The sequence below is a fragment of the Eleutherodactylus coqui genome, chromosome 1 (assembly GCF_035609145.1).
Source record: "Eleutherodactylus coqui strain aEleCoq1 chromosome 1, aEleCoq1.hap1, whole genome shotgun sequence".
Lineage (NCBI taxonomy): Eukaryota > Metazoa > Chordata > Amphibia > Anura > Eleutherodactylidae > Eleutherodactylus > Eleutherodactylus coqui.
In genome coordinates this window covers 59,267,321-59,290,417 of record NC_089837.1, presented here as the reverse complement: position 1 = coordinate 59,290,417, position 23,097 = coordinate 59,267,321, and the positions used below count along the sequence as shown (strand labels likewise).

The following is a 23,097-nucleotide window of genomic DNA, read 5'->3' as shown; positions in this document are numbered from 1 at the left end:
TGACTACCTAAACAATAATATCAAAAAAAGGAAAAGAAGAGATAAACTAGAAGACAACAGCGTGACTCCAAAGAGTACCCAACTGCCCACGGAGAGTGGCTCCCTGTTAGCGGCTTAGCAACAGTCAAAGGCTTCCTCAGCTTGGCCTCACCAGCGCCTTGTAAGCTATCCCAATGCAGCAGAGTGGCGCAGCGGAAGCGTGCTGGGCCCATAACCCAGAGGTCGATGGATCGAAACCATCCTCTGCTAGGAAGCTCAGTTTTTTGCAGTTCCTACCACATCCACATCTTCCTGGACAGCATAGTTTGAGAAATCGCTTTGTTTCTTTAGAAATGTCCTCTTCTCTGTCAATGCAGACATACATGCCTAAATACAGAAGATCATAGAATGGTAGAGCTTCCAACTCCAGGGTCATGGGGTCCAAGCCCCTGCTCAGTGCAGGATTACCTAAATCATTCCAGACAGACAGTTGTCCAGCCTTTGTTTGAACACTTCCATGGAAGGAGAACTCATCACCACCCGTGGTAACCTGTACCACTCAGTGATCACTCTCACTATCAGAAAGTTTTTTCTAATATGCCATTTAGAAAAGGGCTCTTTCCTTTGCACTGCAGATCAAAACTGAATGCTAAATCAGTCGCCTTAAAAAGCTGCAAGGCAGGGCTACGACAACAAATGAAGTCCTAGGCAGGTTTCTTGCCTAAGAGCACACTACAAGCTACCACAGTGCGCTAGAACATACGACTCTGGTGGGACTCGAACCCACAACCTTTGAATCACTTTCACTCTAGAAGTCCAATGCGCTATCCATTGCGCCACAGAGCCACTCCTAAGCCTTGCGCGTAGTCATTTTGTGGCTGGGAAAAGGCCAGTGCATCTCACTTTCGTGACATCTATACTTAAAGAAAAAAAGGCCTCAACTTTGGAAACTCTTGAAGGCTGGGAATGTGCTAAAATTGCCGATCAGAGTAGACAGGTGTGTAAACAGCCGTCACGGGGGATTAGCTCACATGGTAGAGCGCTCGCTTCGCATGCGAGAGGTAGCGGGATCGATGCCCGCATCCTCCAAGATCTTTACTTGCCAGCGCTTTGAAACTCTAGCATGATGGCCTTTTTATCTTTGGCGCTCAAAGAACTGGCCTTCGATAGCTCAGCTGGTAGAGCGGAGGACTGTAGAAGCAAATTAGCAATCCTTAGGTCGCTGGTTCAATTCCGGCTCGAAGGACCTTTTTGGCTAGCATTACCATTTTGAAGCTTTCAAACGGCTCAGACGCACTGACAGCCACGGCTTTACGTGTAACATACGGCGCAAACAAAAGGCAAGCCCGTCCCTGGGTGGGCTTGAACCACCAACCTTTCGGTTAACAGCCGAACGCGCTAACCGATTGCGCCACAGAGACAACCACACGTTGTGCCGCAGGCCAAATCCTCAGTCAGGTCAACTATATTCTCTCAGGTGACTACCTAAACAATAATATCAAAAAAAGGAAAAGAAGAGATAAACTAGAAGACAACAGCGTGACTCCAAAGAGTACCCAACTGCCCACGGAGAGTGGCTCCCTGTTAGCGGCTTAGCAACAGTCAAAGGCTTCCTCAGCTTGGCCTCACCAGCGCCTTGTAAGCTATCCCAATGCAGCAGAGTGGCGCAGCGGAAGCGTGCTGGGCCCATAACCCAGAGGTCGATGGATCGAAACCATCCTCTGCTAGGAAGCTCAGTTTTTTGCAGTTCCTACCACATCCACATCTTCCTGGACAGCATAGTTTGAGAAATCGCTTTGTTTCTTTAGAAATGTCCTCTTCTCTGTCAATGCAGACATACATGCCTAAATACAGAAGATCATAGAATGGTAGAGCTTCCAACTCCAGGGTCATGGGGTCCAAGCCCCTGCTCAGTGCAGGATTACCTAAATCATTCCAGACAGACAGTTGTCCAGCCTTTGTTTGAACACTTCCATGGAAGGAGAACTCATCACCACCCGTGGTAACCTGTACCACTCAGTGATCACTCTCACTATCAGAAAGTTTTTTCTAATATGCCATTTAGAAAAGGGCTCTTTCCTTTGCACTGCAGATCAAAACTGAATGCTAAATCAGTCGCCTTAAAAAGCTGCAAGGCAGGGCTACGACAACAAATGAAGTCCTAGGCAGGTTTCTTGCCTAAGAGCACACTACAAGCTACCACAGTGCGCTAGAACATACGACTCTGGTGGGACTCGAACCCACAACCTTTGAATCACTTTCACTCTAGAAGTCCAATGCGCTATCCATTGCGCCACAGAGCCACTCCTAAGCCTTGCGCGTAGTCATTTTGTGGCTGGGAAAAGGCCAGTGCATCTCACTTTCGTGACATCTATACTTAAAGAAAAAAAGGCCTCAACTTTGGAAACTCTTGAAGGCTGGGAATGTGCTAAAATTGCCGATCAGAGTAGACAGGTGTGTAAACAGCCGTCACGGGGGATTAGCTCACATGGTAGAGCGCTCGCTTCGCATGCGAGAGGTAGCGGGATCGATGCCCGCATCCTCCAAGATCTTTACTTGCCAGCGCTTTGAAACTCTAGCATGATGGCCTTTTTATCTTTGGCGCTCAAAGAACTGGCCTTCGATAGCTCAGCTGGTAGAGCGGAGGACTGTAGAAGCAAATTAGCAATCCTTAGGTCGCTGGTTCAATTCCGGCTCGAAGGACCTTTTTGGCTAGCATTACCATTTTGAAGCTTTCAAACGGCTCAGACGCACTGACAGCCACGGCTTTACGTGTAACATACGGCGCAAACAAAAGGCAAGCCCGTCCCTGGGTGGGCTTGAACCACCAACCTTTCGGTTAACAGCCGAACGCGCTAACCGATTGCGCCACAGAGACAACCACACGTTGTGCCGCAGGCCAAATCCTCAGTCAGGTCAACTATATTCTCTCAGGTGACTACCTAAACAATAATATCAAAAAAAGGAAAAGAAGAGATAAACTAGAAGACAACAGCGTGACTCCAAAGAGTACCCAACTGCCCACGGAGAGTGGCTCCCTGTTAGCGGCTTAGCAACAGTCAAAGGCTTCCTCAGCTTGGCCTCACCAGCGCCTTGTAAGCTATCCCAATGCAGCAGAGTGGCGCAGCGGAAGCGTGCTGGGCCCATAACCCAGAGGTCGATGGATCGAAACCATCCTCTGCTAGGAAGCTCAGTTTTTTGCAGTTCCTACCACATCCACATCTTCCTGGACAGCATAGTTTGAGAAATCGCTTTGTTTCTTTAGAAATGTCCTCTTCTCTGTCAATGCAGACATACATGCCTAAATACAGAAGATCATAGAATGGTAGAGCTTCCAACTCCAGGGTCATGGGGTCCAAGCCCCTGCTCAGTGCAGGATTACCTAAATCATTCCAGACAGACAGTTGTCCAGCCTTTGTTTGAACACTTCCATGGAAGGAGAACTCATCACCACCCGTGGTAACCTGTACCACTCAGTGATCACTCTCACTATCAGAAAGTTTTTTCTAATATGCCATTTAGAAAAGGGCTCTTTCCTTTGCACTGCAGATCAAAACTGAATGCTAAATCAGTCGCCTTAAAAAGCTGCAAGGCAGGGCTACGACAACAAATGAAGTCCTAGGCAGGTTTCTTGCCTAAGAGCACACTACAAGCTACCACAGTGCGCTAGAACATACGACTCTGGTGGGACTCGAACCCACAACCTTTGAATCACTTTCACTCTAGAAGTCCAATGCGCTATCCATTGCGCCACAGAGCCACTCCTAAGCCTTGCGCGTAGTCATTTTGTGGCTGGGAAAAGGCCAGTGCATCTCACTTTCGTGACATCTATACTTAAAGAAAAAAAGGCCTCAACTTTGGAAACTCTTGAAGGCTGGGAATGTGCTAAAATTGCCGATCAGAGTAGACAGGTGTGTAAACAGCCGTCACGGGGGATTAGCTCACATGGTAGAGCGCTCGCTTCGCATGCGAGAGGTAGCGGGATCGATGCCCGCATCCTCCAAGATCTTTACTTGCCAGCGCTTTGAAACTCTAGCATGATGGCCTTTTTATCTTTGGCGCTCAAAGAACTGGCCTTCGATAGCTCAGCTGGTAGAGCGGAGGACTGTAGAAGCAAATTAGCAATCCTTAGGTCGCTGGTTCAATTCCGGCTCGAAGGACCTTTTTGGCTAGCATTACCATTTTGAAGCTTTCAAACGGCTCAGACGCACTGACAGCCACGGCTTTACGTGTAACATACGGCGCAAACAAAAGGCAAGCCCGTCCCTGGGTGGGCTTGAACCACCAACCTTTCGGTTAACAGCCGAACGCGCTAACCGATTGCGCCACAGAGACAACCACACGTTGTGCCGCAGGCCAAATCCTCAGTCAGGTCAACTATATTCTCTCAGGTGACTACCTAAACAATAATATCAAAAAAAGGAAAAGAAGAGATAAACTAGAAGACAACAGCGTGACTCCAAAGAGTACCCAACTGCCCACGGAGAGTGGCTCCCTGTTAGCGGCTTAGCAACAGTCAAAGGCTTCCTCAGCTTGGCCTCACCAGCGCCTTGTAAGCTATCCCAATGCAGCAGAGTGGCGCAGCGGAAGCGTGCTGGGCCCATAACCCAGAGGTCGATGGATCGAAACCATCCTCTGCTAGGAAGCTCAGTTTTTTGCAGTTCCTACCACATCCACATCTTCCTGGACAGCATAGTTTGAGAAATCGCTTTGTTTCTTTAGAAATGTCCTCTTCTCTGTCAATGCAGACATACATGCCTAAATACAGAAGATCATAGAATGGTAGAGCTTCCAACTCCAGGGTCATGGGGTCCAAGCCCCTGCTCAGTGCAGGATTACCTAAATCATTCCAGACAGACAGTTGTCCAGCCTTTGTTTGAACACTTCCATGGAAGGAGAACTCATCACCACCCGTGGTAACCTGTACCACTCAGTGATCACTCTCACTATCAGAAAGTTTTTTCTAATATGCCATTTAGAAAAGGGCTCTTTCCTTTGCACTGCAGATCAAAACTGAATGCTAAATCAGTCGCCTTAAAAAGCTGCAAGGCAGGGCTACGACAACAAATGAAGTCCTAGGCAGGTTTCTTGCCTAAGAGCACACTACAAGCTACCACAGTGCGCTAGAACATACGACTCTGGTGGGACTCGAACCCACAACCTTTGAATCACTTTCACTCTAGAAGTCCAATGCGCTATCCATTGCGCCACAGAGCCACTCCTAAGCCTTGCGCGTAGTCATTTTGTGGCTGGGAAAAGGCCAGTGCATCTCACTTTCGTGACATCTATACTTAAAGAAAAAAAGGCCTCAACTTTGGAAACTCTTGAAGGCTGGGAATGTGCTAAAATTGCCGATCAGAGTAGACAGGTGTGTAAACAGCCGTCACGGGGGATTAGCTCACATGGTAGAGCGCTCGCTTCGCATGCGAGAGGTAGCGGGATCGATGCCCGCATCCTCCAAGATCTTTACTTGCCAGCGCTTTGAAACTCTAGCATGATGGCCTTTTTATCTTTGGCGCTCAAAGAACTGGCCTTCGATAGCTCAGCTGGTAGAGCGGAGGACTGTAGAAGCAAATTAGCAATCCTTAGGTCGCTGGTTCAATTCCGGCTCGAAGGACCTTTTTGGCTAGCATTACCATTTTGAAGCTTTCAAACGGCTCAGACGCACTGACAGCCACGGCTTTACGTGTAACATACGGCGCAAACAAAAGGCAAGCCCGTCCCTGGGTGGGCTTGAACCACCAACCTTTCGGTTAACAGCCGAACGCGCTAACCGATTGCGCCACAGAGACAACCACACGTTGTGCCGCAGGCCAAATCCTCAGTCAGGTCAACTATATTCTCTCAGGTGACTACCTAAACAATAATATCAAAAAAAGGAAAAGAAGAGATAAACTAGAAGACAACAGCGTGACTCCAAAGAGTACCCAACTGCCCACGGAGAGTGGCTCCCTGTTAGCGGCTTAGCAACAGTCAAAGGCTTCCTCAGCTTGGCCTCACCAGCGCCTTGTAAGCTATCCCAATGCAGCAGAGTGGCGCAGCGGAAGCGTGCTGGGCCCATAACCCAGAGGTCGATGGATCGAAACCATCCTCTGCTAGGAAGCTCAGTTTTTTGCAGTTCCTACCACATCCACATCTTCCTGGACAGCATAGTTTGAGAAATCGCTTTGTTTCTTTAGAAATGTCCTCTTCTCTGTCAATGCAGACATACATGCCTAAATACAGAAGATCATAGAATGGTAGAGCTTCCAACTCCAGGGTCATGGGGTCCAAGCCCCTGCTCAGTGCAGGATTACCTAAATCATTCCAGACAGACAGTTGTCCAGCCTTTGTTTGAACACTTCCATGGAAGGAGAACTCATCACCACCCGTGGTAACCTGTACCACTCAGTGATCACTCTCACTATCAGAAAGTTTTTTCTAATATGCCATTTAGAAAAGGGCTCTTTCCTTTGCACTGCAGATCAAAACTGAATGCTAAATCAGTCGCCTTAAAAAGCTGCAAGGCAGGGCTACGACAACAAATGAAGTCCTAGGCAGGTTTCTTGCCTAAGAGCACACTACAAGCTACCACAGTGCGCTAGAACATACGACTCTGGTGGGACTCGAACCCACAACCTTTGAATCACTTTCACTCTAGAAGTCCAATGCGCTATCCATTGCGCCACAGAGCCACTCCTAAGCCTTGCGCGTAGTCATTTTGTGGCTGGGAAAAGGCCAGTGCATCTCACTTTCGTGACATCTATACTTAAAGAAAAAAAGGCCTCAACTTTGGAAACTCTTGAAGGCTGGGAATGTGCTAAAATTGCCGATCAGAGTAGACAGGTGTGTAAACAGCCGTCACGGGGGATTAGCTCACATGGTAGAGCGCTCGCTTCGCATGCGAGAGGTAGCGGGATCGATGCCCGCATCCTCCAAGATCTTTACTTGCCAGCGCTTTGAAACTCTAGCATGATGGCCTTTTTATCTTTGGCGCTCAAAGAACTGGCCTTCGATAGCTCAGCTGGTAGAGCGGAGGACTGTAGAAGCAAATTAGCAATCCTTAGGTCGCTGGTTCAATTCCGGCTCGAAGGACCTTTTTGGCTAGCATTACCATTTTGAAGCTTTCAAACGGCTCAGACGCACTGACAGCCACGGCTTTACGTGTAACATACGGCGCAAACAAAAGGCAAGCCCGTCCCTGGGTGGGCTTGAACCACCAACCTTTCGGTTAACAGCCGAACGCGCTAACCGATTGCGCCACAGAGACAACCACACGTTGTGCCGCAGGCCAAATCCTCAGTCAGGTCAACTATATTCTCTCAGGTGACTACCTAAACAATAATATCAAAAAAAGGAAAAGAAGAGATAAACTAGAAGACAACAGCGTGACTCCAAAGAGTACCCAACTGCCCACGGAGAGTGGCTCCCTGTTAGCGGCTTAGCAACAGTCAAAGGCTTCCTCAGCTTGGCCTCACCAGCGCCTTGTAAGCTATCCCAATGCAGCAGAGTGGCGCAGCGGAAGCGTGCTGGGCCCATAACCCAGAGGTCGATGGATCGAAACCATCCTCTGCTAGGAAGCTCAGTTTTTTGCAGTTCCTACCACATCCACATCTTCCTGGACAGCATAGTTTGAGAAATCGCTTTGTTTCTTTAGAAATGTCCTCTTCTCTGTCAATGCAGACATACATGCCTAAATACAGAAGATCATAGAATGGTAGAGCTTCCAACTCCAGGGTCATGGGGTCCAAGCCCCTGCTCAGTGCAGGATTACCTAAATCATTCCAGACAGACAGTTGTCCAGCCTTTGTTTGAACACTTCCATGGAAGGAGAACTCATCACCACCCGTGGTAACCTGTACCACTCAGTGATCACTCTCACTATCAGAAAGTTTTTTCTAATATGCCATTTAGAAAAGGGCTCTTTCCTTTGCACTGCAGATCAAAACTGAATGCTAAATCAGTCGCCTTAAAAAGCTGCAAGGCAGGGCTACGACAACAAATGAAGTCCTAGGCAGGTTTCTTGCCTAAGAGCACACTACAAGCTACCACAGTGCGCTAGAACATACGACTCTGGTGGGACTCGAACCCACAACCTTTGAATCACTTTCACTCTAGAAGTCCAATGCGCTATCCATTGCGCCACAGAGCCACTCCTAAGCCTTGCGCGTAGTCATTTTGTGGCTGGGAAAAGGCCAGTGCATCTCACTTTCGTGACATCTATACTTAAAGAAAAAAAGGCCTCAACTTTGGAAACTCTTGAAGGCTGGGAATGTGCTAAAATTGCCGATCAGAGTAGACAGGTGTGTAAACAGCCGTCACGGGGGATTAGCTCACATGGTAGAGCGCTCGCTTCGCATGCGAGAGGTAGCGGGATCGATGCCCGCATCCTCCAAGATCTTTACTTGCCAGCGCTTTGAAACTCTAGCATGATGGCCTTTTTATCTTTGGCGCTCAAAGAACTGGCCTTCGATAGCTCAGCTGGTAGAGCGGAGGACTGTAGAAGCAAATTAGCAATCCTTAGGTCGCTGGTTCAATTCCGGCTCGAAGGACCTTTTTGGCTAGCATTACCATTTTGAAGCTTTCAAACGGCTCAGACGCACTGACAGCCACGGCTTTACGTGTAACATACGGCGCAAACAAAAGGCAAGCCCGTCCCTGGGTGGGCTTGAACCACCAACCTATCGGTTAACAGCCGAACGCGCTAACCGATTGCGCCACAGAGACAACCACACGTTGTGCCGCAGGCCAAATCCTCAGTCAGGTCAACTATATTCTCTCAGGTGACTACCTAAACAATAATATCAAAAAAAGGAAAAGAAGAGATAAACTAGAAGACAACAGCGTGACTCCAAAGAGTACCCAACTGCCCACGGAGAGTGGCTCCCTGTTAGCGGCTTAGCAACAGTCAAAGGCTTCCTCAGCTTGGCCTCACCAGCGCCTTGTAAGCTATCCCAATGCAGCAGAGTGGCGCAGCGGAAGCGTGCTGGGCCCATAACCCAGAGGTCGATGGATCGAAACCATCCTCTGCTAGGAAGCTCAGTTTTTTGCAGTTCCTACCACATCCACATCTTCCTGGACAGCATAGTTTGAGAAATCGCTTTGTTTCTTTAGAAATGTCCTCTTCTCTGTCAATGCAGACATACATGCCTAAATACAGAAGATCATAGAATGGTAGAGCTTCCAACTCCAGGGTCATGGGGTCCAAGCCCCTGCTCAGTGCAGGATTACCTAAATCATTCCAGACAGACAGTTGTCCAGCCTTTGTTTGAACACTTCCATGGAAGGAGAACTCATCACCACCCGTGGTAACCTGTACCACTCAGTGATCACTCTCACTATCAGAAAGTTTTTTCTAATATGCCATTTAGAAAAGGGCTCTTTCCTTTGCACTGCAGATCAAAACTGAATGCTAAATCAGTCGCCTTAAAAAGCTGCAAGGCAGGGCTACGACAACAAATGAAGTCCTAGGCAGGTTTCTTGCCTAAGAGCACACTACAAGCTACCACAGTGCGCTAGAACATACGACTCTGGTGGGACTCGAACCCACAACCTTTGAATCACTTTCACTCTAGAAGTCCAATGCGCTATCCATTGCGCCACAGAGCCACTCCTAAGCCTTGCGCGTAGTCATTTTGTGGCTGGGAAAAGGCCAGTGCATCTCACTTTCGTGACATCTATACTTAAAGAAAAAAAGGCCTCAACTTTGGAAACTCTTGAAGGCTGGGAATGTGCTAAAATTGCCGATCAGAGTAGACAGGTGTGTAAACAGCCGTCACGGGGGATTAGCTCACATGGTAGAGCGCTCGCTTCGCATGCGAGAGGTAGCGGGATCGATGCCCGCATCCTCCAAGATCTTTACTTGCCAGCGCTTTGAAACTCTAGCATGATGGCCTTTTTATCTTTGGCGCTCAAAGAACTGGCCTTCGATAGCTCAGCTGGTAGAGCGGAGGACTGTAGAAGCAAATTAGCAATCCTTAGGTCGCTGGTTCAATTCCGGCTCGAAGGACCTTTTTGGCTAGCATTACCATTTTGAAGCTTTCAAACGGCTCAGACGCACTGACAGCCACGGCTTTACGTGTAACATACGGCGCAAACAAAAGGCAAGCCCGTCCCTGGGTGGGCTTGAACCACCAACCTTTCGGTTAACAGCCGAACGCGCTAACCGATTGCGCCACAGAGACAACCACACGTTGTGCCGCAGGCCAAATCCTCAGTCAGGTCAACTATATTCTCTCAGGTGACTACCTAAACAATAATATCAAAAAAAGGAAAAGAAGAGATAAACTAGAAGACAACAGCGTGACTCCAAAGAGTACCCAACTGCCCACGGAGAGTGGCTCCCTGTTAGCGGCTTAGCAACAGTCAAAGGCTTCCTCAGCTTGGCCTCACCAGCGCCTTGTAAGCTATCCCAATGCAGCAGAGTGGCGCAGCGGAAGCGTGCTGGGCCCATAACCCAGAGGTCGATGGATCGAAACCATCCTCTGCTAGGAAGCTCAGTTTTTTGCAGTTCCTACCACATCCACATCTTCCTGGACAGCATAGTTTGAGAAATCGCTTTGTTTCTTTAGAAATGTCCTCTTCTCTGTCAATGCAGACATACATGCCTAAATACAGAAGATCATAGAATGGTAGAGCTTCCAACTCCAGGGTCATGGGGTCCAAGCCCCTGCTCAGTGCAGGATTACCTAAATCATTCCAGACAGACAGTTGTCCAGCCTTTGTTTGAACACTTCCATGGAAGGAGAACTCATCACCACCCGTGGTAACCTGTACCACTCAGTGATCACTCTCACTATCAGAAAGTTTTTTCTAATATGCCATTTAGAAAAGGGCTCTTTCCTTTGCACTGCAGATCAAAACTGAATGCTAAATCAGTCGCCTTAAAAAGCTGCAAGGCAGGGCTACGACAACAAATGAAGTCCTAGGCAGGTTTCTTGCCTAAGAGCACACTACAAGCTACCACAGTGCGCTAGAACATACGACTCTGGTGGGACTCGAACCCACAACCTTTGAATCACTTTCACTCTAGAAGTCCAATGCGCTATCCATTGCGCCACAGAGCCACTCCTAAGCCTTGCGCGTAGTCATTTTGTGGCTGGGAAAAGGCCAGTGCATCTCACTTTCGTGACATCTATACTTAAAGAAAAAAAGGCCTCAACTTTGGAAACTCTTGAAGGCTGGGAATGTGCTAAAATTGCCGATCAGAGTAGACAGGTGTGTAAACAGCCGTCACGGGGGATTAGCTCACATGGTAGAGCGCTCGCTTCGCATGCGAGAGGTAGCGGGATCGATGCCCGCATCCTCCAAGATCTTTACTTGCCAGCGCTTTGAAACTCTAGCATGATGGCCTTTTTATCTTTGGCGCTCAAAGAACTGGCCTTCGATAGCTCAGCTGGTAGAGCGGAGGACTGTAGAAGCAAATTAGCAATCCTTAGGTCGCTGGTTCAATTCCGGCTCGAAGGACCTTTTTGGCTAGCATTACCATTTTGAAGCTTTCAAACGGCTCAGACGCACTGACAGCCACGGCTTTACGTGTAACATACGGCGCAAACAAAAGGCAAGCCCGTCCCTGGGTGGGCTTGAACCACCAACCTTTCGGTTAACAGCCGAACGCGCTAACCGATTGCGCCACAGAGACAACCACACGTTGTGCCGCAGGCCAAATCCTCAGTCAGGTCAACTATATTCTCTCAGGTGACTACCTAAACAATAATATCAAAAAAAGGAAAAGAAGAGATAAACTAGAAGACAACAGCGTGACTCCAAAGAGTACCCAACTGCCCACGGAGAGTGGCTCCCTGTTAGCGGCTTAGCAACAGTCAAAGGCTTCCTCAGCTTGGCCTCACCAGCGCCTTGTAAGCTATCCCAATGCAGCAGAGTGGCGCAGCGGAAGCGTGCTGGGCCCATAACCCAGAGGTCGATGGATCGAAACCATCCTCTGCTAGGAAGCTCAGTTTTTTGCAGTTCCTACCACATCCACATCTTCCTGGACAGCATAGTTTGAGAAATCGCTTTGTTTCTTTAGAAATGTCCTCTTCTCTGTCAATGCAGACATACATGCCTAAATACAGAAGATCATAGAATGGTAGAGCTTCCAACTCCAGGGTCATGGGGTCCAAGCCCCTGCTCAGTGCAGGATTACCTAAATCATTCCAGACAGACAGTTGTCCAGCCTTTGTTTGAACACTTCCATGGAAGGAGAACTCATCACCACCCGTGGTAACCTGTACCACTCAGTGATCACTCTCACTATCAGAAAGTTTTTTCTAATATGCCATTTAGAAAAGGGCTCTTTCCTTTGCACTGCAGATCAAAACTGAATGCTAAATCAGTCGCCTTAAAAAGCTGCAAGGCAGGGCTACGACAACAAATGAAGTCCTAGGCAGGTTTCTTGCCTAAGAGCACACTACAAGCTACCACAGTGCGCTAGAACATACGACTCTGGTGGGACTCGAACCCACAACCTTTGAATCACTTTCACTCTAGAAGTCCAATGCGCTATCCATTGCGCCACAGAGCCACTCCTAAGCCTTGCGCGTAGTCATTTTGTGGCTGGGAAAAGGCCAGTGCATCTCACTTTCGTGACATCTATACTTAAAGAAAAAAAGGCCTCAACTTTGGAAACTCTTGAAGGCTGGGAATGTGCTAAAATTGCCGATCAGAGTAGACAGGTGTGTAAACAGCCGTCACGGGGGATTAGCTCACATGGTAGAGCGCTCGCTTCGCATGCGAGAGGTAGCGGGATCGATGCCCGCATCCTCCAAGATCTTTACTTGCCAGCGCTTTGAAACTCTAGCATGATGGCCTTTTTATCTTTGGCGCTCAAAGAACTGGCCTTCGATAGCTCAGCTGGTAGAGCGGAGGACTGTAGAAGCAAATTAGCAATCCTTAGGTCGCTGGTTCAATTCCGGCTCGAAGGACCTTTTTGGCTAGCATTACCATTTTGAAGCTTTCAAACGGCTCAGACGCACTGACAGCCACGGCTTTACGTGTAACATACGGCGCAAACAAAAGGCAAGCCCGTCCCTGGGTGGGCTTGAACCACCAACCTTTCGGTTAACAGCCGAACGCGCTAACCGATTGCGCCACAGAGACAACCACACGTTGTGCCGCAGGCCAAATCCTCAGTCAGGTCAACTATATTCTCTCAGGTGACTACCTAAACAATAATATCAAAAAAAGGAAAAGAAGAGATAAACTAGAAGACAACAGCGTGACTCCAAAGAGTACCCAACTGCCCACGGAGAGTGGCTCCCTGTTAGCGGCTTAGCAACAGTCAAAGGCTTCCTCAGCTTGGCCTCACCAGCGCCTTGTAAGCTATCCCAATGCAGCAGAGTGGCGCAGCGGAAGCGTGCTGGGCCCATAACCCAGAGGTCGATGGATCGAAACCATCCTCTGCTAGGAAGCTCAGTTTTTTGCAGTTCCTACCACATCCACATCTTCCTGGACAGCATAGTTTGAGAAATCGCTTTGTTTCTTTAGAAATGTCCTCTTCTCTGTCAATGCAGACATACATGCCTAAATACAGAAGATCATAGAATGGTAGAGCTTCCAACTCCAGGGTCATGGGGTCCAAGCCCCTGCTCAGTGCAGGATTACCTAAATCATTCCAGACAGACAGTTGTCCAGCCTTTGTTTGAACACTTCCATGGAAGGAGAACTCATCACCACCCGTGGTAACCTGTACCACTCAGTGATCACTCTCACTATCAGAAAGTTTTTTCTAATATGCCATTTAGAAAAGGGCTCTTTCCTTTGCACTGCAGATCAAAACTGAATGCTAAATCAGTCGCCTTAAAAAGCTGCAAGGCAGGGCTACGACAACAAATGAAGTCCTAGGCAGGTTTCTTGCCTAAGAGCACACTACAAGCTACCACAGTGCGCTAGAACATACGACTCTGGTGGGACTCGAACCCACAACCTTTGAATCACTTTCACTCTAGAAGTCCAATGCGCTATCCATTGCGCCACAGAGCCACTCCTAAGCCTTGCGCGTAGTCATTTTGTGGCTGGGAAAAGGCCAGTGCATCTCACTTTCGTGACATCTATACTTAAAGAAAAAAAGGCCTCAACTTTGGAAACTCTTGAAGGCTGGGAATGTGCTAAAATTGCCGATCAGAGTAGACAGGTGTGTAAACAGCCGTCACGGGGGATTAGCTCACATGGTAGAGCGCTCGCTTCGCATGCGAGAGGTAGCGGGATCGATGCCCGCATCCTCCAAGATCTTTACTTGCCAGCGCTTTGAAACTCTAGCATGATGGCCTTTTTATCTTTGGCGCTCAAAGAACTGGCCTTCGATAGCTCAGCTGGTAGAGCGGAGGACTGTAGAAGCAAATTAGCAATCCTTAGGTCGCTGGTTCAATTCCGGCTCGAAGGACCTTTTTGGCTAGCATTACCATTTTGAAGCTTTCAAACGGCTCAGACGCACTGACAGCCACGGCTTTACGTGTAACATACGGCGCAAACAAAAGGCAAGCCCGTCCCTGGGTGGGCTTGAACCACCAACCTTTCGGTTAACAGCCGAACGCGCTAACCGATTGCGCCACAGAGACAACCACACGTTGTGCCGCAGGCCAAATCCTCAGTCAGGTCAACTATATTCTCTCAGGTGACTACCTAAACAATAATATCAAAAAAAGGAAAAGAAGAGATAAACTAGAAGACAACAGCGTGACTCCAAAGAGTACCCAACTGCCCACGGAGAGTGGCTCCCTGTTAGCGGCTTAGCAACAGTCAAAGGCTTCCTCAGCTTGGCCTCACCAGCGCCTTGTAAGCTATCCCAATGCAGCAGAGTGGCGCAGCGGAAGCGTGCTGGGCCCATAACCCAGAGGTCGATGGATCGAAACCATCCTCTGCTAGGAAGCTCAGTTTTTTGCAGTTCCTACCACATCCACATCTTCCTGGACAGCATAGTTTGAGAAATCGCTTTGTTTCTTTAGAAATGTCCTCTTCTCTGTCAATGCAGACATACATGCCTAAATACAGAAGATCATAGAATGGTAGAGCTTCCAACTCCAGGGTCATGGGGTCCAAGCCCCTGCTCAGTGCAGGATTACCTAAATCATTCCAGACAGACAGTTGTCCAGCCTTTGTTTGAACACTTCCATGGAAGGAGAACTCATCACCACCCGTGGTAACCTGTACCACTCAGTGATCACTCTCACTATCAGAAAGTTTTTTCTAATATGCCATTTAGAAAAGGGCTCTTTCCTTTGCACTGCAGATCAAAACTGAATGCTAAATCAGTCGCCTTAAAAAGCTGCAAGGCAGGGCTACGACAACAAATGAAGTCCTAGGCAGGTTTCTTGCCTAAGAGCACACTACAAGCTACCACAGTGCGCTAGAACATACGACTCTGGTGGGACTCGAACCCACAACCTTTGAATCACTTTCACTCTAGAAGTCCAATGCGCTATCCATTGCGCCACAGAGCCACTCCTAAGCCTTGCGCGTAGTCATTTTGTGGCTGGGAAAAGGCCAGTGCATCTCACTTTCGTGACATCTATACTTAAAGAAAAAAAGGCCTCAACTTTGGAAACTCTTGAAGGCTGGGAATGTGCTAAAATTGCCGATCAGAGTAGACAGGTGTGTAAACAGCCGTCACGGGGGATTAGCTCACATGGTAGAGCGCTCGCTTCGCATGCGAGAGGTAGCGGGATCGATGCCCGCATCCTCCAAGATCTTTACTTGCCAGCGCTTTGAAACTCTAGCATGATGGCCTTTTTATCTTTGGCGCTCAAAGAACTGGCCTTCGATAGCTCAGCTGGTAGAGCGGAGGACTGTAGAAGCAAATTAGCAATCCTTAGGTCGCTGGTTCAATTCCGGCTCGAAGGACCTTTTTGGCTAGCATTACCATTTTGAAGCTTTCAAACGGCTCAGACGCACTGACAGCCACGGCTTTACGTGTAACATACGGCGCAAACAAAAGGCAAGCCCGTCCCTGGGTGGGCTTGAACCACCAACCTTTCGGTTAACAGCCGAACGCGCTAACCGATTGCGCCACAGAGACAACCACACGTTGTGCCGCAGGCCAAATCCTCAGTCAGGTCAACTATATTCTCTCAGGTGACTACCTAAACAATAATATCAAAAAAAGGAAAAGAAGAGATAAACTAGAAGACAACAGCGTGACTCCAAAGAGTACCCAACTGCCCACGGAGAGTGGCTCCCTGTTAGCGGCTTAGCAACAGTCAAAGGCTTCCTCAGCTTGGCCTCACCAGCGCCTTGTAAGCTATCCCAATGCAGCAGAGTGGCGCAGCGGAAGCGTGCTGGGCCCATAACCCAGAGGTCGATGGATCGAAACCATCCTCTGCTAGGAAGCTCAGTTTTTTGCAGTTCCTACCACATCCACATCTTCCTGGACAGCATAGTTTGAGAAATCGCTTTGTTTCTTTAGAAATGTCCTCTTCTCTGTCAATGCAGACATACATGCCTAAATACAGAAGATCATAGAATGGTAGAGCTTCCAACTCCAGGGTCATGGGGTCCAAGCCCCTGCTCAGTGCAGGATTACCTAAATCATTCCAGACAGACAGTTGTCCAGCCTTTGTTTGAACACTTCCATGGAAGGAGAACTCATCACCACCCGTGGTAACCTGTACCACTCAGTGATCACTCTCACTATCAGAAAGTTTTTTCTAATATGCCATTTAGAAAAGGGCTCTTTCCTTTGCACTGCAGATCAAAACTGAATGCTAAATCAGTCGCCTTAAAAAGCTGCAAGGCAGGGCTACGACAACAAATGAAGTCCTAGGCAGGTTTCTTGCCTAAGAGCACACTACAAGCTACCACAGTGCGCTAGAACATACGACTCTGGTGGGACTCGAACCCACAACCTTTGAATCACTTTCACTCTAGAAGTCCAATGCGCTATCCATTGCGCCACAGAGCCACTCCTAAGCCTTGCGCGTAGTCATTTTGTGGCTGGGAAAAGGCCAGTGCATCTCACTTTCGTGACATCTATACTTAAAGAAAAAAAGGCCTCAACTTTGGAAACTCTTGAAGGCTGGGAATGTGCTAAAATTGCCGATCAGAGTAGACAGGTGTGTAAACAGCCGTCACGGGGGATTAGCTCACATGGTAGAGCGCTCGCTTCGCATGCGAGAGGTAGCGGGATCGATGCCCGCATCCTCCAAGATCTTTACTTGCCAGCGCTTTGAAACTCTAGCATGATGGCCTTTTTATCTTTGGCGCTCAAAGAACTGGCCTTCGATAGCTCAGCTGGTAGAGCGGAGGACTGTAGAAGCAAATTAGCAATCCTTAGGTCGCTGGTTCAATTCCGGCTCGAAGGACCTTTTTGGCTAGCATTACCATTTTGAAGCTTTCAAACGGCTCAGACGCACTGACAGCCACGGCTTTACGTGTAACATACGGCGCAAACAAAAGGCAAGCCCGTCCCTGGGTGGGCTTGAACCACCAACCTTTCGGTTAACAGCCGAACGCGCTAACCGATTGCGCCACAGAGACAACCACACGTTGTGCCGCAGGCCAAATCCTCAGTCAGGTCAACTATATTCTCTCAGGTGACTACCTAAACAATAATATCAAAAAAAGGAAAAGAAGAGATAAACTAGAAGACAACAGCGTGACTCCAAAGAGTACCCAACTGCCCACGGAGAGTGGCTCCCTGTTAGCGGCTTAGCAACAGTCAAAGGCTTCCTCAGCTTGGCCTCACCAGCGCCTTGTAAGCTATCCCAATGCAGCAGAGTGGCGCAGCGGAAGCGTGCTGGGCCCATAACCCAGAGGTCGATGGATCGAAACCATCCTCTGCTAGGAAGCTCAGTTTTTTGCAGTTCCTACCACATCCACATCTTCCTGGACAGCATAGTTTGAGAAATCGCTTTGTTTCTTTAGAAATGTCCTCTTCTCTGTCAATGCAGACATACATGCCTAAATACAGAAGATCATAGAATGGTAGAGCTTCCAACTCCAGGGTCATGGGGTCCAAGCCCCTGCTCAGTGCAGGATTACCTAAATCATTCCAGACAGACAGTTGTCCAGCCTTTGTTTGAACACTTCCATGGAAGGAGAACTCATCACCACCCGTGGTAACCTGTACCACTCAGTGATCACTCTCACTATCAGAAAGTTTTTTCTAATATGCCATTTAGAAAAGGGCTCTTTCCTTTGCACTGCAGATCAAAACTGAATGCTAAATCAGTCGCCTTAAAAAGCTGCAAGGCAGGGCTACGACAACAAATGAAGTCCTAGGCAGGTTTCTTGCCTAAGAGCACACTACAAGCTACCACAGTGCGCTAGAACATACGACTCTGGTGGGACTCGAACCCACAACCTTTGAATCACTTTCACTCTAGAAGTCCAATGCGCTATCCATTGCGCCACAGAGCCACTCCTAAGCCTTGCGCGTAGTCATTTTGTGGCTGGGAAAAGGCCAGTGCATCTCACTTTCGTGACATCTATACTTAAAGAAAAAAAGGCCTCAACTTTGGAAACTCTTGAAGGCTGGGAATGTGCTAAAATTGCCGATCAGAGTAGACAGGTGTGTAAACAGCCGTCACGGGGGATTAGCTCACATGGTAGAGCGCTCGCTTCGCATGCGAGAGGTAGCGGGATCGATGCCCGCATCCTCCAAGATCTTTACTTGCCAGCGCTTTGAAACTCTAGCATGATGGCCTTTTTATCTTTGGCGCTCAAAGAACTGGCCTTCGATAGCTCAGCTGGTAGAGCGGAGGACTGTAGAAGCAAATTAGCAATCCTTAGGTCGCTGGTTCAATTCCGGCTCGAAGGACCTTTTTGGCTAGCATTACCATTTTGAAGCTTTCAAACGGCTCAGACGCACTGACAGCCACGGCTTTACGTGTAACATACGGCGCAAACAAAAGGCAAGCCCGTCCCTGGGTGGGCTTGAACCACCAACCTTTCGGTTAACAGCCGAACGCGCTAACCGATTGCGCCACAGAGACAACCACACGTTGTGCCGCAGGCCAAATCCTCAGTCAGGTCAACTATATTCTCTCAGGTGACTACCTAAACAATAATATCAAAAAAAGGAAAAGAAGAGATAAACTAGAAGACAACAGCGTGACTCCAAAGAGTACCCAACTGCCCACGGAGAGTGGCTCCCTGTTAGCGGCTTAGCAACAGTCAAAGGCTTCCTCAGCTTGGCCTCACCAGCGCCTTGTAAGCTATCCCAATGCAGCAGAGTGGCGCAGCGGAAGCGTGCTGGGCCCATAACCCAGAGGTCGATGGATCGAAACCATCCTCTGCTAGGAAGCTCAGTTTTTTGCAGTTCCTACCACATCCACATCTTCCTGGACAGCATAGTTTGAGAAATCGCTTTGTTTCTTTAGAAATGTCCTCTTCTCTGTCAATGCAGACATACATGCCTAAATACAGAAGATCATAGAATGGTAGAGCTTCCAACTCCAGGGTCATGGGGTCCAAGCCCCTGCTCAGTGCAGGATTACCTAAATCATTCCAGACAGACAGTTGTCCAGCCTTTGTTTGAACACTTCCATGGAAGGAGAACTCATCACCACCCGTGGTAACCTGTACCACTCAGTGATCACTCTCACTATCAGAAAGTTTTTTCTAATATGCCATTTAGAAAAGGGCTCTTTCCTTTGCACTGCAGATCAAAACTGAATGCTAAATCAGTCGCCTTAAAAAGCTGCAAGGCAGGGCTACGACAACAAATGAAGTCCTAGGCAGGTTTCTTGCCTAAGAGCACACTACAAGCTACCACAGTGCGCTAGAACATACGACTCTGGTGGGACTCGAACCCACAACCTTTGAATCACTTTCACTCTAGAAGTCCAATGCGCTATCCATTGCGCCACAGAGCCACTCCTAAGCCTTGCGCGTAGTCATTTTGTGGCTGGGAAAAGGCCAGTGCATCTCACTTTCGTGACATCTATACTTAAAGAAAAAAAGGCCTCAACTTTGGAAACTCTTGAAGGCTGGGAATGTGCTAAAATTGCCGATCAGAGTAGACAGGTGTGTAAACAGCCGTCACGGGGGATTAGCTCACATGGTAGAGCGCTCGCTTCGCATGCGAGAGGTAGCGGGATCGATGCCCGCATCCTCCAAGATCTTTACTTGCCAGCGCTTTGAAACTCTAGCATGATGGCCTTTTTATCTTTGGCGCTCAAAGAACTGGCCTTCGATAGCTCAGCTGGTAGAGCGGAGGACTGTAGAAGCAAATTAGCAATCCTTAGGTCGCTGGTTCAATTCCGGCTCGAAGGACCTTTTTGGCTAGCATTACCATTTTGAAGCTTTCAAACGGCTCAGACGCACTGACAGCCACGGCTTTACGTGTAACATACGGCGCAAACAAAAGGCAAGCCCGTCCCTGGGTGGGCTTGAACCACCAACCTTTCGGTTAACAGCCGAACGCGCTAACCGATTGCGCCACAGAGACAACCACACGTTGTGCCGCAGGCCAAATCCTCAGTCAGGTCAACTATATTCTCTCAGGTGACTACCTAAACAATAATATCAAAAAAAGGAAAAGAAGAGATAAACTAGAAGACAACAGCGTGACTCCAAAGAGTACCCAACTGCCCACGGAGAGTGGCTCCCTGTTAGCGGCTTAGCAACAGTCAAAGGCTTCCTCAGCTTGGCCTCACCAGCGCCTTGTAAGCTATCCCAATGCAGCAGAGTGGCGCAGCGGAAGCGTGCTGGGCCCATAACCCAGAGGTCGATGGATCGAAACCATCCTCTGCTAGGAAGCTCAGTTTTTTGCAGTTCCTACCACATCCACATCTTCCTGGACAGCATAGTTTGAGAAATCGCTTTGTTTCTTTAGAAATGTCCTCTTCTCTGTCAATGCAGACATACATGCCTAAATACAGAAGATCATAGAATGGTAGAGCTTCCAACTCCAGGGTCATGGGGTCCAAGCCCCTGCTCAGTGCAGGATTACCTAAATCATTCCAGACAGACAGTTGTCCAGCCTTTGTTTGAACACTTCCATGGAAGGAGAACTCATCACCACCCGTGGTAACCTGTACCACTCAGTGATCACTCTCACTATCAGAAAGTTTTTTCTAATATGCCATTTAGAAAAGGGCTCTTTCCTTTGCACTGCAGATCAAAACTGAATGCTAAATCAGTCGCCTTAAAAAGCTGCAAGGCAGGGCTACGACAACAAATGAAGTCCTAGGCAGGTTTCTTGCCTAAGAGCACACTACAAGCTACCACAGTGCGCTAGAACATACGACTCTGGTGGGACTCGAACCCACAACCTTTGAATCACTTTCACTCTAGAAGTCCAATGCGCTATCCATTGCGCCACAGAGCCACTCCTAAGCCTTGCGCGTAGTCATTTTGTGGCTGGGAAAAGGCCAGTGCATCTCACTTTCGTGACATCTATACTTAAAGAAAAAAAGGCCTCAACTTTGGAAACTCTTGAAGGCTGGGAATGTGCTAAAATTGCCGATCAGAGTAGACAGGTGTGTAAACAGCCGTCACGGGGGATTAGCTCACATGGTAGAGCGCTCGCTTCGCATGCGAGAGGTAGCGGGATCGATGCCCGCATCCTCCAAGATCTTTACTTGCCAGCGCTTTGAAACTCTAGCATGATGGCCTTTTTATCTTTGGCGCTCAAAGAACTGGCCTTCGATAGCTCAGCTGGTAGAGCGGAGGACTGTAGAAGCAAATTAGCAATCCTTAGGTCGCTGGTTCAATTCCGGCTCGAAGGACCTTTTTGGCTAGCATTACCATTTTGAAGCTTTCAAACGGCTCAGACGCACTGACAGCCACGGCTTTACGTGTAACATACGGCGCAAACAAAAGGCAAGCCCGTCCCTGGGTGGGCTTGAACCACCAACCTTTCGGTTAACAGCCGAACGCGCTAACCGATTGCGCCACAGAGACAACCACACGTTGTGCCGCAGGCCAAATCCTCAGTCAGGTCAACTATATTCTCTCAGGTGACTACCTAAACAATAATATCAAAAAAAGGAAAAGAAGAGATAAACTAGAAGACAACAGCGTGACTCCAAAGAGTACCCAACTGCCCACGGAGAGTGGCTCCCTGTTAGCGGCTTAGCAACAGTCAAAGGCTTCCTCAGCTTGGCCTCACCAGCGCCTTGTAAGCTATCCCAATGCAGCAGAGTGGCGCAGCGGAAGCGTGCTGGGCCCATAACCCAGAGGTCGATGGATCGAAACCATCCTCTGCTAGGAAGCTCAGTTTTTTGCAGTTCCTACCACATCCACATCTTCCTGGACAGCATAGTTTGAGAAATCGCTTTGTTTCTTTAGAAATGTCCTCTTCTCTGTCAATGCAGACATACATGCCTAAATACAGAAGATCATAGAATGGTAGAGCTTCCAACTCCAGGGTCATGGGGTCCAAGCCCCTGCTCAGTGCAGGATTACCTAAATCATTCCAGACAGACAGTTGTCCAGCCTTTGTTTGAACACTTCCATGGAAGGAGAACTCATCACCACCCGTGGTAACCTGTACCACTCAGTGATCACTCTCACTATCAGAAAGTTTTTTCTAATATGCCATTTAGAAAAGGGCTCTTTCCTTTGCACTGCAGATCAAAACTGAATGCTAAATCAGTCGCCTTAAAAAGCTGCAAGGCAGGGCTACGACAACAAATGAAGTCCTAGGCAGGTTTCTTGCCTAAGAGCACACTACAAGCTACCACAGTGCGCTAGAACATACGACTCTGGTGGGACTCGAACCCACAACCTTTGAATCACTTTCACTCTAGAAGTCCAATGCGCTATCCATTGCGCCACAGAGCCACTCCTAAGCCTTGCGCGTAGTCATTTTGTGGCTGGGAAAAGGCCAGTGCATCTCACTTTCGTGACATCTATACTTAAAGAAAAAAAGGCCTCAACTTTGGAAACTCTTGAAGGCTGGGAATGTGCTAAAATTGCCGATCAGAGTAGACAGGTGTGTAAACAGCCGTCACGGGGGATTAGCTCACATGGTAGAGCGCTCGCTTCGCATGCGAGAGGTAGCGGGATCGATGCCCGCATCCTCCAAGATCTTTACTTGCCAGCGCTTTGAAACTCTAGCATGATGGCCTTTTTATCTTTGGCGCTCAAAGAACTGGCCTTCGATAGCTCAGCTGGTAGAGCGGAGGACTGTAGAAGCAAATTAGCAATCCTTAGGTCGCTGGTTCAATTCCGGCTCGAAGGACCTTTTTGGCTAGCATT

General features: G+C 48.5%; 46 non-coding genes across 46 annotated transcripts; 16 read left to right on the top strand and 30 right to left on the bottom strand.

Moving 5' to 3' along the window:
• Positions 1-741: 741 nt before the first annotated feature.
• Positions 742-825, bottom strand: TRNAR-UCU (transfer RNA arginine (anticodon UCU)). Its single transcript is given in 2 exon segments — positions 742-777; positions 789-825. It is a non-coding gene; the product is annotated as a tRNA-Arg (tRNA).
• Positions 826-995: 170 nt separating this feature from the next.
• TRNAA-CGC (transfer RNA alanine (anticodon CGC)) lies at positions 996-1,068 on the top strand. Its single transcript has one exon. It is a non-coding gene; the product is annotated as a tRNA-Ala (tRNA).
• A 258-nt stretch (positions 1,069-1,326) lies between these two features.
• On the bottom strand, positions 1,327-1,400 carry TRNAN-GUU (transfer RNA asparagine (anticodon GUU)). The gene has a single exon. It is a non-coding gene; the product is annotated as a tRNA-Asn (tRNA).
• Positions 1,401-2,198: 798 nt separating this feature from the next.
• On the bottom strand, positions 2,199-2,282 carry TRNAR-UCU (transfer RNA arginine (anticodon UCU)). The gene is given in 2 exon segments: positions 2,199-2,234; positions 2,246-2,282. It is a non-coding gene; the product is annotated as a tRNA-Arg (tRNA).
• A 170-nt stretch (positions 2,283-2,452) lies between these two features.
• Positions 2,453-2,525, top strand: TRNAA-CGC (transfer RNA alanine (anticodon CGC)). The gene has a single exon. It is a non-coding gene; the product is annotated as a tRNA-Ala (tRNA).
• Positions 2,526-2,783: 258 nt separating this feature from the next.
• Positions 2,784-2,857, bottom strand: TRNAN-GUU (transfer RNA asparagine (anticodon GUU)). Its single transcript has one exon. It is a non-coding gene; the product is annotated as a tRNA-Asn (tRNA).
• A 798-nt stretch (positions 2,858-3,655) lies between these two features.
• On the bottom strand, positions 3,656-3,739 carry TRNAR-UCU (transfer RNA arginine (anticodon UCU)). Its single transcript is given in 2 exon segments — positions 3,656-3,691; positions 3,703-3,739. It is a non-coding gene; the product is annotated as a tRNA-Arg (tRNA).
• A 170-nt stretch (positions 3,740-3,909) lies between these two features.
• On the top strand, positions 3,910-3,982 carry TRNAA-CGC (transfer RNA alanine (anticodon CGC)). Its single transcript has one exon. It is a non-coding gene; the product is annotated as a tRNA-Ala (tRNA).
• A 258-nt stretch (positions 3,983-4,240) lies between these two features.
• On the bottom strand, positions 4,241-4,314 carry TRNAN-GUU (transfer RNA asparagine (anticodon GUU)). The gene has a single exon. It is a non-coding gene; the product is annotated as a tRNA-Asn (tRNA).
• A 798-nt stretch (positions 4,315-5,112) lies between these two features.
• On the bottom strand, positions 5,113-5,196 carry TRNAR-UCU (transfer RNA arginine (anticodon UCU)). Its single transcript is given in 2 exon segments — positions 5,113-5,148; positions 5,160-5,196. It is a non-coding gene; the product is annotated as a tRNA-Arg (tRNA).
• A 170-nt stretch (positions 5,197-5,366) lies between these two features.
• TRNAA-CGC (transfer RNA alanine (anticodon CGC)) lies at positions 5,367-5,439 on the top strand. Its single transcript has one exon. It is a non-coding gene; the product is annotated as a tRNA-Ala (tRNA).
• Positions 5,440-5,697: 258 nt separating this feature from the next.
• TRNAN-GUU (transfer RNA asparagine (anticodon GUU)) lies at positions 5,698-5,771 on the bottom strand. Its single transcript has one exon. It is a non-coding gene; the product is annotated as a tRNA-Asn (tRNA).
• Positions 5,772-6,569: 798 nt separating this feature from the next.
• Positions 6,570-6,653, bottom strand: TRNAR-UCU (transfer RNA arginine (anticodon UCU)). Its single transcript is given in 2 exon segments — positions 6,570-6,605; positions 6,617-6,653. It is a non-coding gene; the product is annotated as a tRNA-Arg (tRNA).
• A 170-nt stretch (positions 6,654-6,823) lies between these two features.
• TRNAA-CGC (transfer RNA alanine (anticodon CGC)) lies at positions 6,824-6,896 on the top strand. Its single transcript has one exon. It is a non-coding gene; the product is annotated as a tRNA-Ala (tRNA).
• Positions 6,897-7,154: 258 nt separating this feature from the next.
• Positions 7,155-7,228, bottom strand: TRNAN-GUU (transfer RNA asparagine (anticodon GUU)). Its single transcript has one exon. It is a non-coding gene; the product is annotated as a tRNA-Asn (tRNA).
• Positions 7,229-8,026: 798 nt separating this feature from the next.
• Positions 8,027-8,110, bottom strand: TRNAR-UCU (transfer RNA arginine (anticodon UCU)). Its single transcript is given in 2 exon segments — positions 8,027-8,062; positions 8,074-8,110. It is a non-coding gene; the product is annotated as a tRNA-Arg (tRNA).
• A 170-nt stretch (positions 8,111-8,280) lies between these two features.
• TRNAA-CGC (transfer RNA alanine (anticodon CGC)) lies at positions 8,281-8,353 on the top strand. Its single transcript has one exon. It is a non-coding gene; the product is annotated as a tRNA-Ala (tRNA).
• A 1,130-nt stretch (positions 8,354-9,483) lies between these two features.
• On the bottom strand, positions 9,484-9,567 carry TRNAR-UCU (transfer RNA arginine (anticodon UCU)). Its single transcript is given in 2 exon segments — positions 9,484-9,519; positions 9,531-9,567. It is a non-coding gene; the product is annotated as a tRNA-Arg (tRNA).
• A 170-nt stretch (positions 9,568-9,737) lies between these two features.
• On the top strand, positions 9,738-9,810 carry TRNAA-CGC (transfer RNA alanine (anticodon CGC)). The gene has a single exon. It is a non-coding gene; the product is annotated as a tRNA-Ala (tRNA).
• Positions 9,811-10,068: 258 nt separating this feature from the next.
• On the bottom strand, positions 10,069-10,142 carry TRNAN-GUU (transfer RNA asparagine (anticodon GUU)). The gene has a single exon. It is a non-coding gene; the product is annotated as a tRNA-Asn (tRNA).
• A 798-nt stretch (positions 10,143-10,940) lies between these two features.
• Positions 10,941-11,024, bottom strand: TRNAR-UCU (transfer RNA arginine (anticodon UCU)). Its single transcript is given in 2 exon segments — positions 10,941-10,976; positions 10,988-11,024. It is a non-coding gene; the product is annotated as a tRNA-Arg (tRNA).
• A 170-nt stretch (positions 11,025-11,194) lies between these two features.
• TRNAA-CGC (transfer RNA alanine (anticodon CGC)) lies at positions 11,195-11,267 on the top strand. Its single transcript has one exon. It is a non-coding gene; the product is annotated as a tRNA-Ala (tRNA).
• A 258-nt stretch (positions 11,268-11,525) lies between these two features.
• Positions 11,526-11,599, bottom strand: TRNAN-GUU (transfer RNA asparagine (anticodon GUU)). The gene has a single exon. It is a non-coding gene; the product is annotated as a tRNA-Asn (tRNA).
• Positions 11,600-12,397: 798 nt separating this feature from the next.
• Positions 12,398-12,481, bottom strand: TRNAR-UCU (transfer RNA arginine (anticodon UCU)). The gene is given in 2 exon segments: positions 12,398-12,433; positions 12,445-12,481. It is a non-coding gene; the product is annotated as a tRNA-Arg (tRNA).
• Positions 12,482-12,651: 170 nt separating this feature from the next.
• On the top strand, positions 12,652-12,724 carry TRNAA-CGC (transfer RNA alanine (anticodon CGC)). The gene has a single exon. It is a non-coding gene; the product is annotated as a tRNA-Ala (tRNA).
• A 258-nt stretch (positions 12,725-12,982) lies between these two features.
• Positions 12,983-13,056, bottom strand: TRNAN-GUU (transfer RNA asparagine (anticodon GUU)). Its single transcript has one exon. It is a non-coding gene; the product is annotated as a tRNA-Asn (tRNA).
• Positions 13,057-13,854: 798 nt separating this feature from the next.
• TRNAR-UCU (transfer RNA arginine (anticodon UCU)) lies at positions 13,855-13,938 on the bottom strand. The gene is given in 2 exon segments: positions 13,855-13,890; positions 13,902-13,938. It is a non-coding gene; the product is annotated as a tRNA-Arg (tRNA).
• A 170-nt stretch (positions 13,939-14,108) lies between these two features.
• Positions 14,109-14,181, top strand: TRNAA-CGC (transfer RNA alanine (anticodon CGC)). The gene has a single exon. It is a non-coding gene; the product is annotated as a tRNA-Ala (tRNA).
• Positions 14,182-14,439: 258 nt separating this feature from the next.
• Positions 14,440-14,513, bottom strand: TRNAN-GUU (transfer RNA asparagine (anticodon GUU)). Its single transcript has one exon. It is a non-coding gene; the product is annotated as a tRNA-Asn (tRNA).
• Positions 14,514-15,311: 798 nt separating this feature from the next.
• On the bottom strand, positions 15,312-15,395 carry TRNAR-UCU (transfer RNA arginine (anticodon UCU)). Its single transcript is given in 2 exon segments — positions 15,312-15,347; positions 15,359-15,395. It is a non-coding gene; the product is annotated as a tRNA-Arg (tRNA).
• A 170-nt stretch (positions 15,396-15,565) lies between these two features.
• TRNAA-CGC (transfer RNA alanine (anticodon CGC)) lies at positions 15,566-15,638 on the top strand. The gene has a single exon. It is a non-coding gene; the product is annotated as a tRNA-Ala (tRNA).
• A 258-nt stretch (positions 15,639-15,896) lies between these two features.
• On the bottom strand, positions 15,897-15,970 carry TRNAN-GUU (transfer RNA asparagine (anticodon GUU)). Its single transcript has one exon. It is a non-coding gene; the product is annotated as a tRNA-Asn (tRNA).
• Positions 15,971-16,768: 798 nt separating this feature from the next.
• On the bottom strand, positions 16,769-16,852 carry TRNAR-UCU (transfer RNA arginine (anticodon UCU)). Its single transcript is given in 2 exon segments — positions 16,769-16,804; positions 16,816-16,852. It is a non-coding gene; the product is annotated as a tRNA-Arg (tRNA).
• Positions 16,853-17,022: 170 nt separating this feature from the next.
• Positions 17,023-17,095, top strand: TRNAA-CGC (transfer RNA alanine (anticodon CGC)). The gene has a single exon. It is a non-coding gene; the product is annotated as a tRNA-Ala (tRNA).
• A 258-nt stretch (positions 17,096-17,353) lies between these two features.
• Positions 17,354-17,427, bottom strand: TRNAN-GUU (transfer RNA asparagine (anticodon GUU)). Its single transcript has one exon. It is a non-coding gene; the product is annotated as a tRNA-Asn (tRNA).
• A 798-nt stretch (positions 17,428-18,225) lies between these two features.
• Positions 18,226-18,309, bottom strand: TRNAR-UCU (transfer RNA arginine (anticodon UCU)). Its single transcript is given in 2 exon segments — positions 18,226-18,261; positions 18,273-18,309. It is a non-coding gene; the product is annotated as a tRNA-Arg (tRNA).
• Positions 18,310-18,479: 170 nt separating this feature from the next.
• Positions 18,480-18,552, top strand: TRNAA-CGC (transfer RNA alanine (anticodon CGC)). Its single transcript has one exon. It is a non-coding gene; the product is annotated as a tRNA-Ala (tRNA).
• Positions 18,553-18,810: 258 nt separating this feature from the next.
• On the bottom strand, positions 18,811-18,884 carry TRNAN-GUU (transfer RNA asparagine (anticodon GUU)). Its single transcript has one exon. It is a non-coding gene; the product is annotated as a tRNA-Asn (tRNA).
• Positions 18,885-19,682: 798 nt separating this feature from the next.
• On the bottom strand, positions 19,683-19,766 carry TRNAR-UCU (transfer RNA arginine (anticodon UCU)). The gene is given in 2 exon segments: positions 19,683-19,718; positions 19,730-19,766. It is a non-coding gene; the product is annotated as a tRNA-Arg (tRNA).
• A 170-nt stretch (positions 19,767-19,936) lies between these two features.
• TRNAA-CGC (transfer RNA alanine (anticodon CGC)) lies at positions 19,937-20,009 on the top strand. The gene has a single exon. It is a non-coding gene; the product is annotated as a tRNA-Ala (tRNA).
• A 258-nt stretch (positions 20,010-20,267) lies between these two features.
• On the bottom strand, positions 20,268-20,341 carry TRNAN-GUU (transfer RNA asparagine (anticodon GUU)). The gene has a single exon. It is a non-coding gene; the product is annotated as a tRNA-Asn (tRNA).
• Positions 20,342-21,139: 798 nt separating this feature from the next.
• Positions 21,140-21,223, bottom strand: TRNAR-UCU (transfer RNA arginine (anticodon UCU)). Its single transcript is given in 2 exon segments — positions 21,140-21,175; positions 21,187-21,223. It is a non-coding gene; the product is annotated as a tRNA-Arg (tRNA).
• A 170-nt stretch (positions 21,224-21,393) lies between these two features.
• On the top strand, positions 21,394-21,466 carry TRNAA-CGC (transfer RNA alanine (anticodon CGC)). Its single transcript has one exon. It is a non-coding gene; the product is annotated as a tRNA-Ala (tRNA).
• Positions 21,467-21,724: 258 nt separating this feature from the next.
• TRNAN-GUU (transfer RNA asparagine (anticodon GUU)) lies at positions 21,725-21,798 on the bottom strand. Its single transcript has one exon. It is a non-coding gene; the product is annotated as a tRNA-Asn (tRNA).
• A 798-nt stretch (positions 21,799-22,596) lies between these two features.
• Positions 22,597-22,680, bottom strand: TRNAR-UCU (transfer RNA arginine (anticodon UCU)). Its single transcript is given in 2 exon segments — positions 22,597-22,632; positions 22,644-22,680. It is a non-coding gene; the product is annotated as a tRNA-Arg (tRNA).
• A 170-nt stretch (positions 22,681-22,850) lies between these two features.
• TRNAA-CGC (transfer RNA alanine (anticodon CGC)) lies at positions 22,851-22,923 on the top strand. Its single transcript has one exon. It is a non-coding gene; the product is annotated as a tRNA-Ala (tRNA).
• Positions 22,924-23,097: the final 174 nt, after the last annotated feature.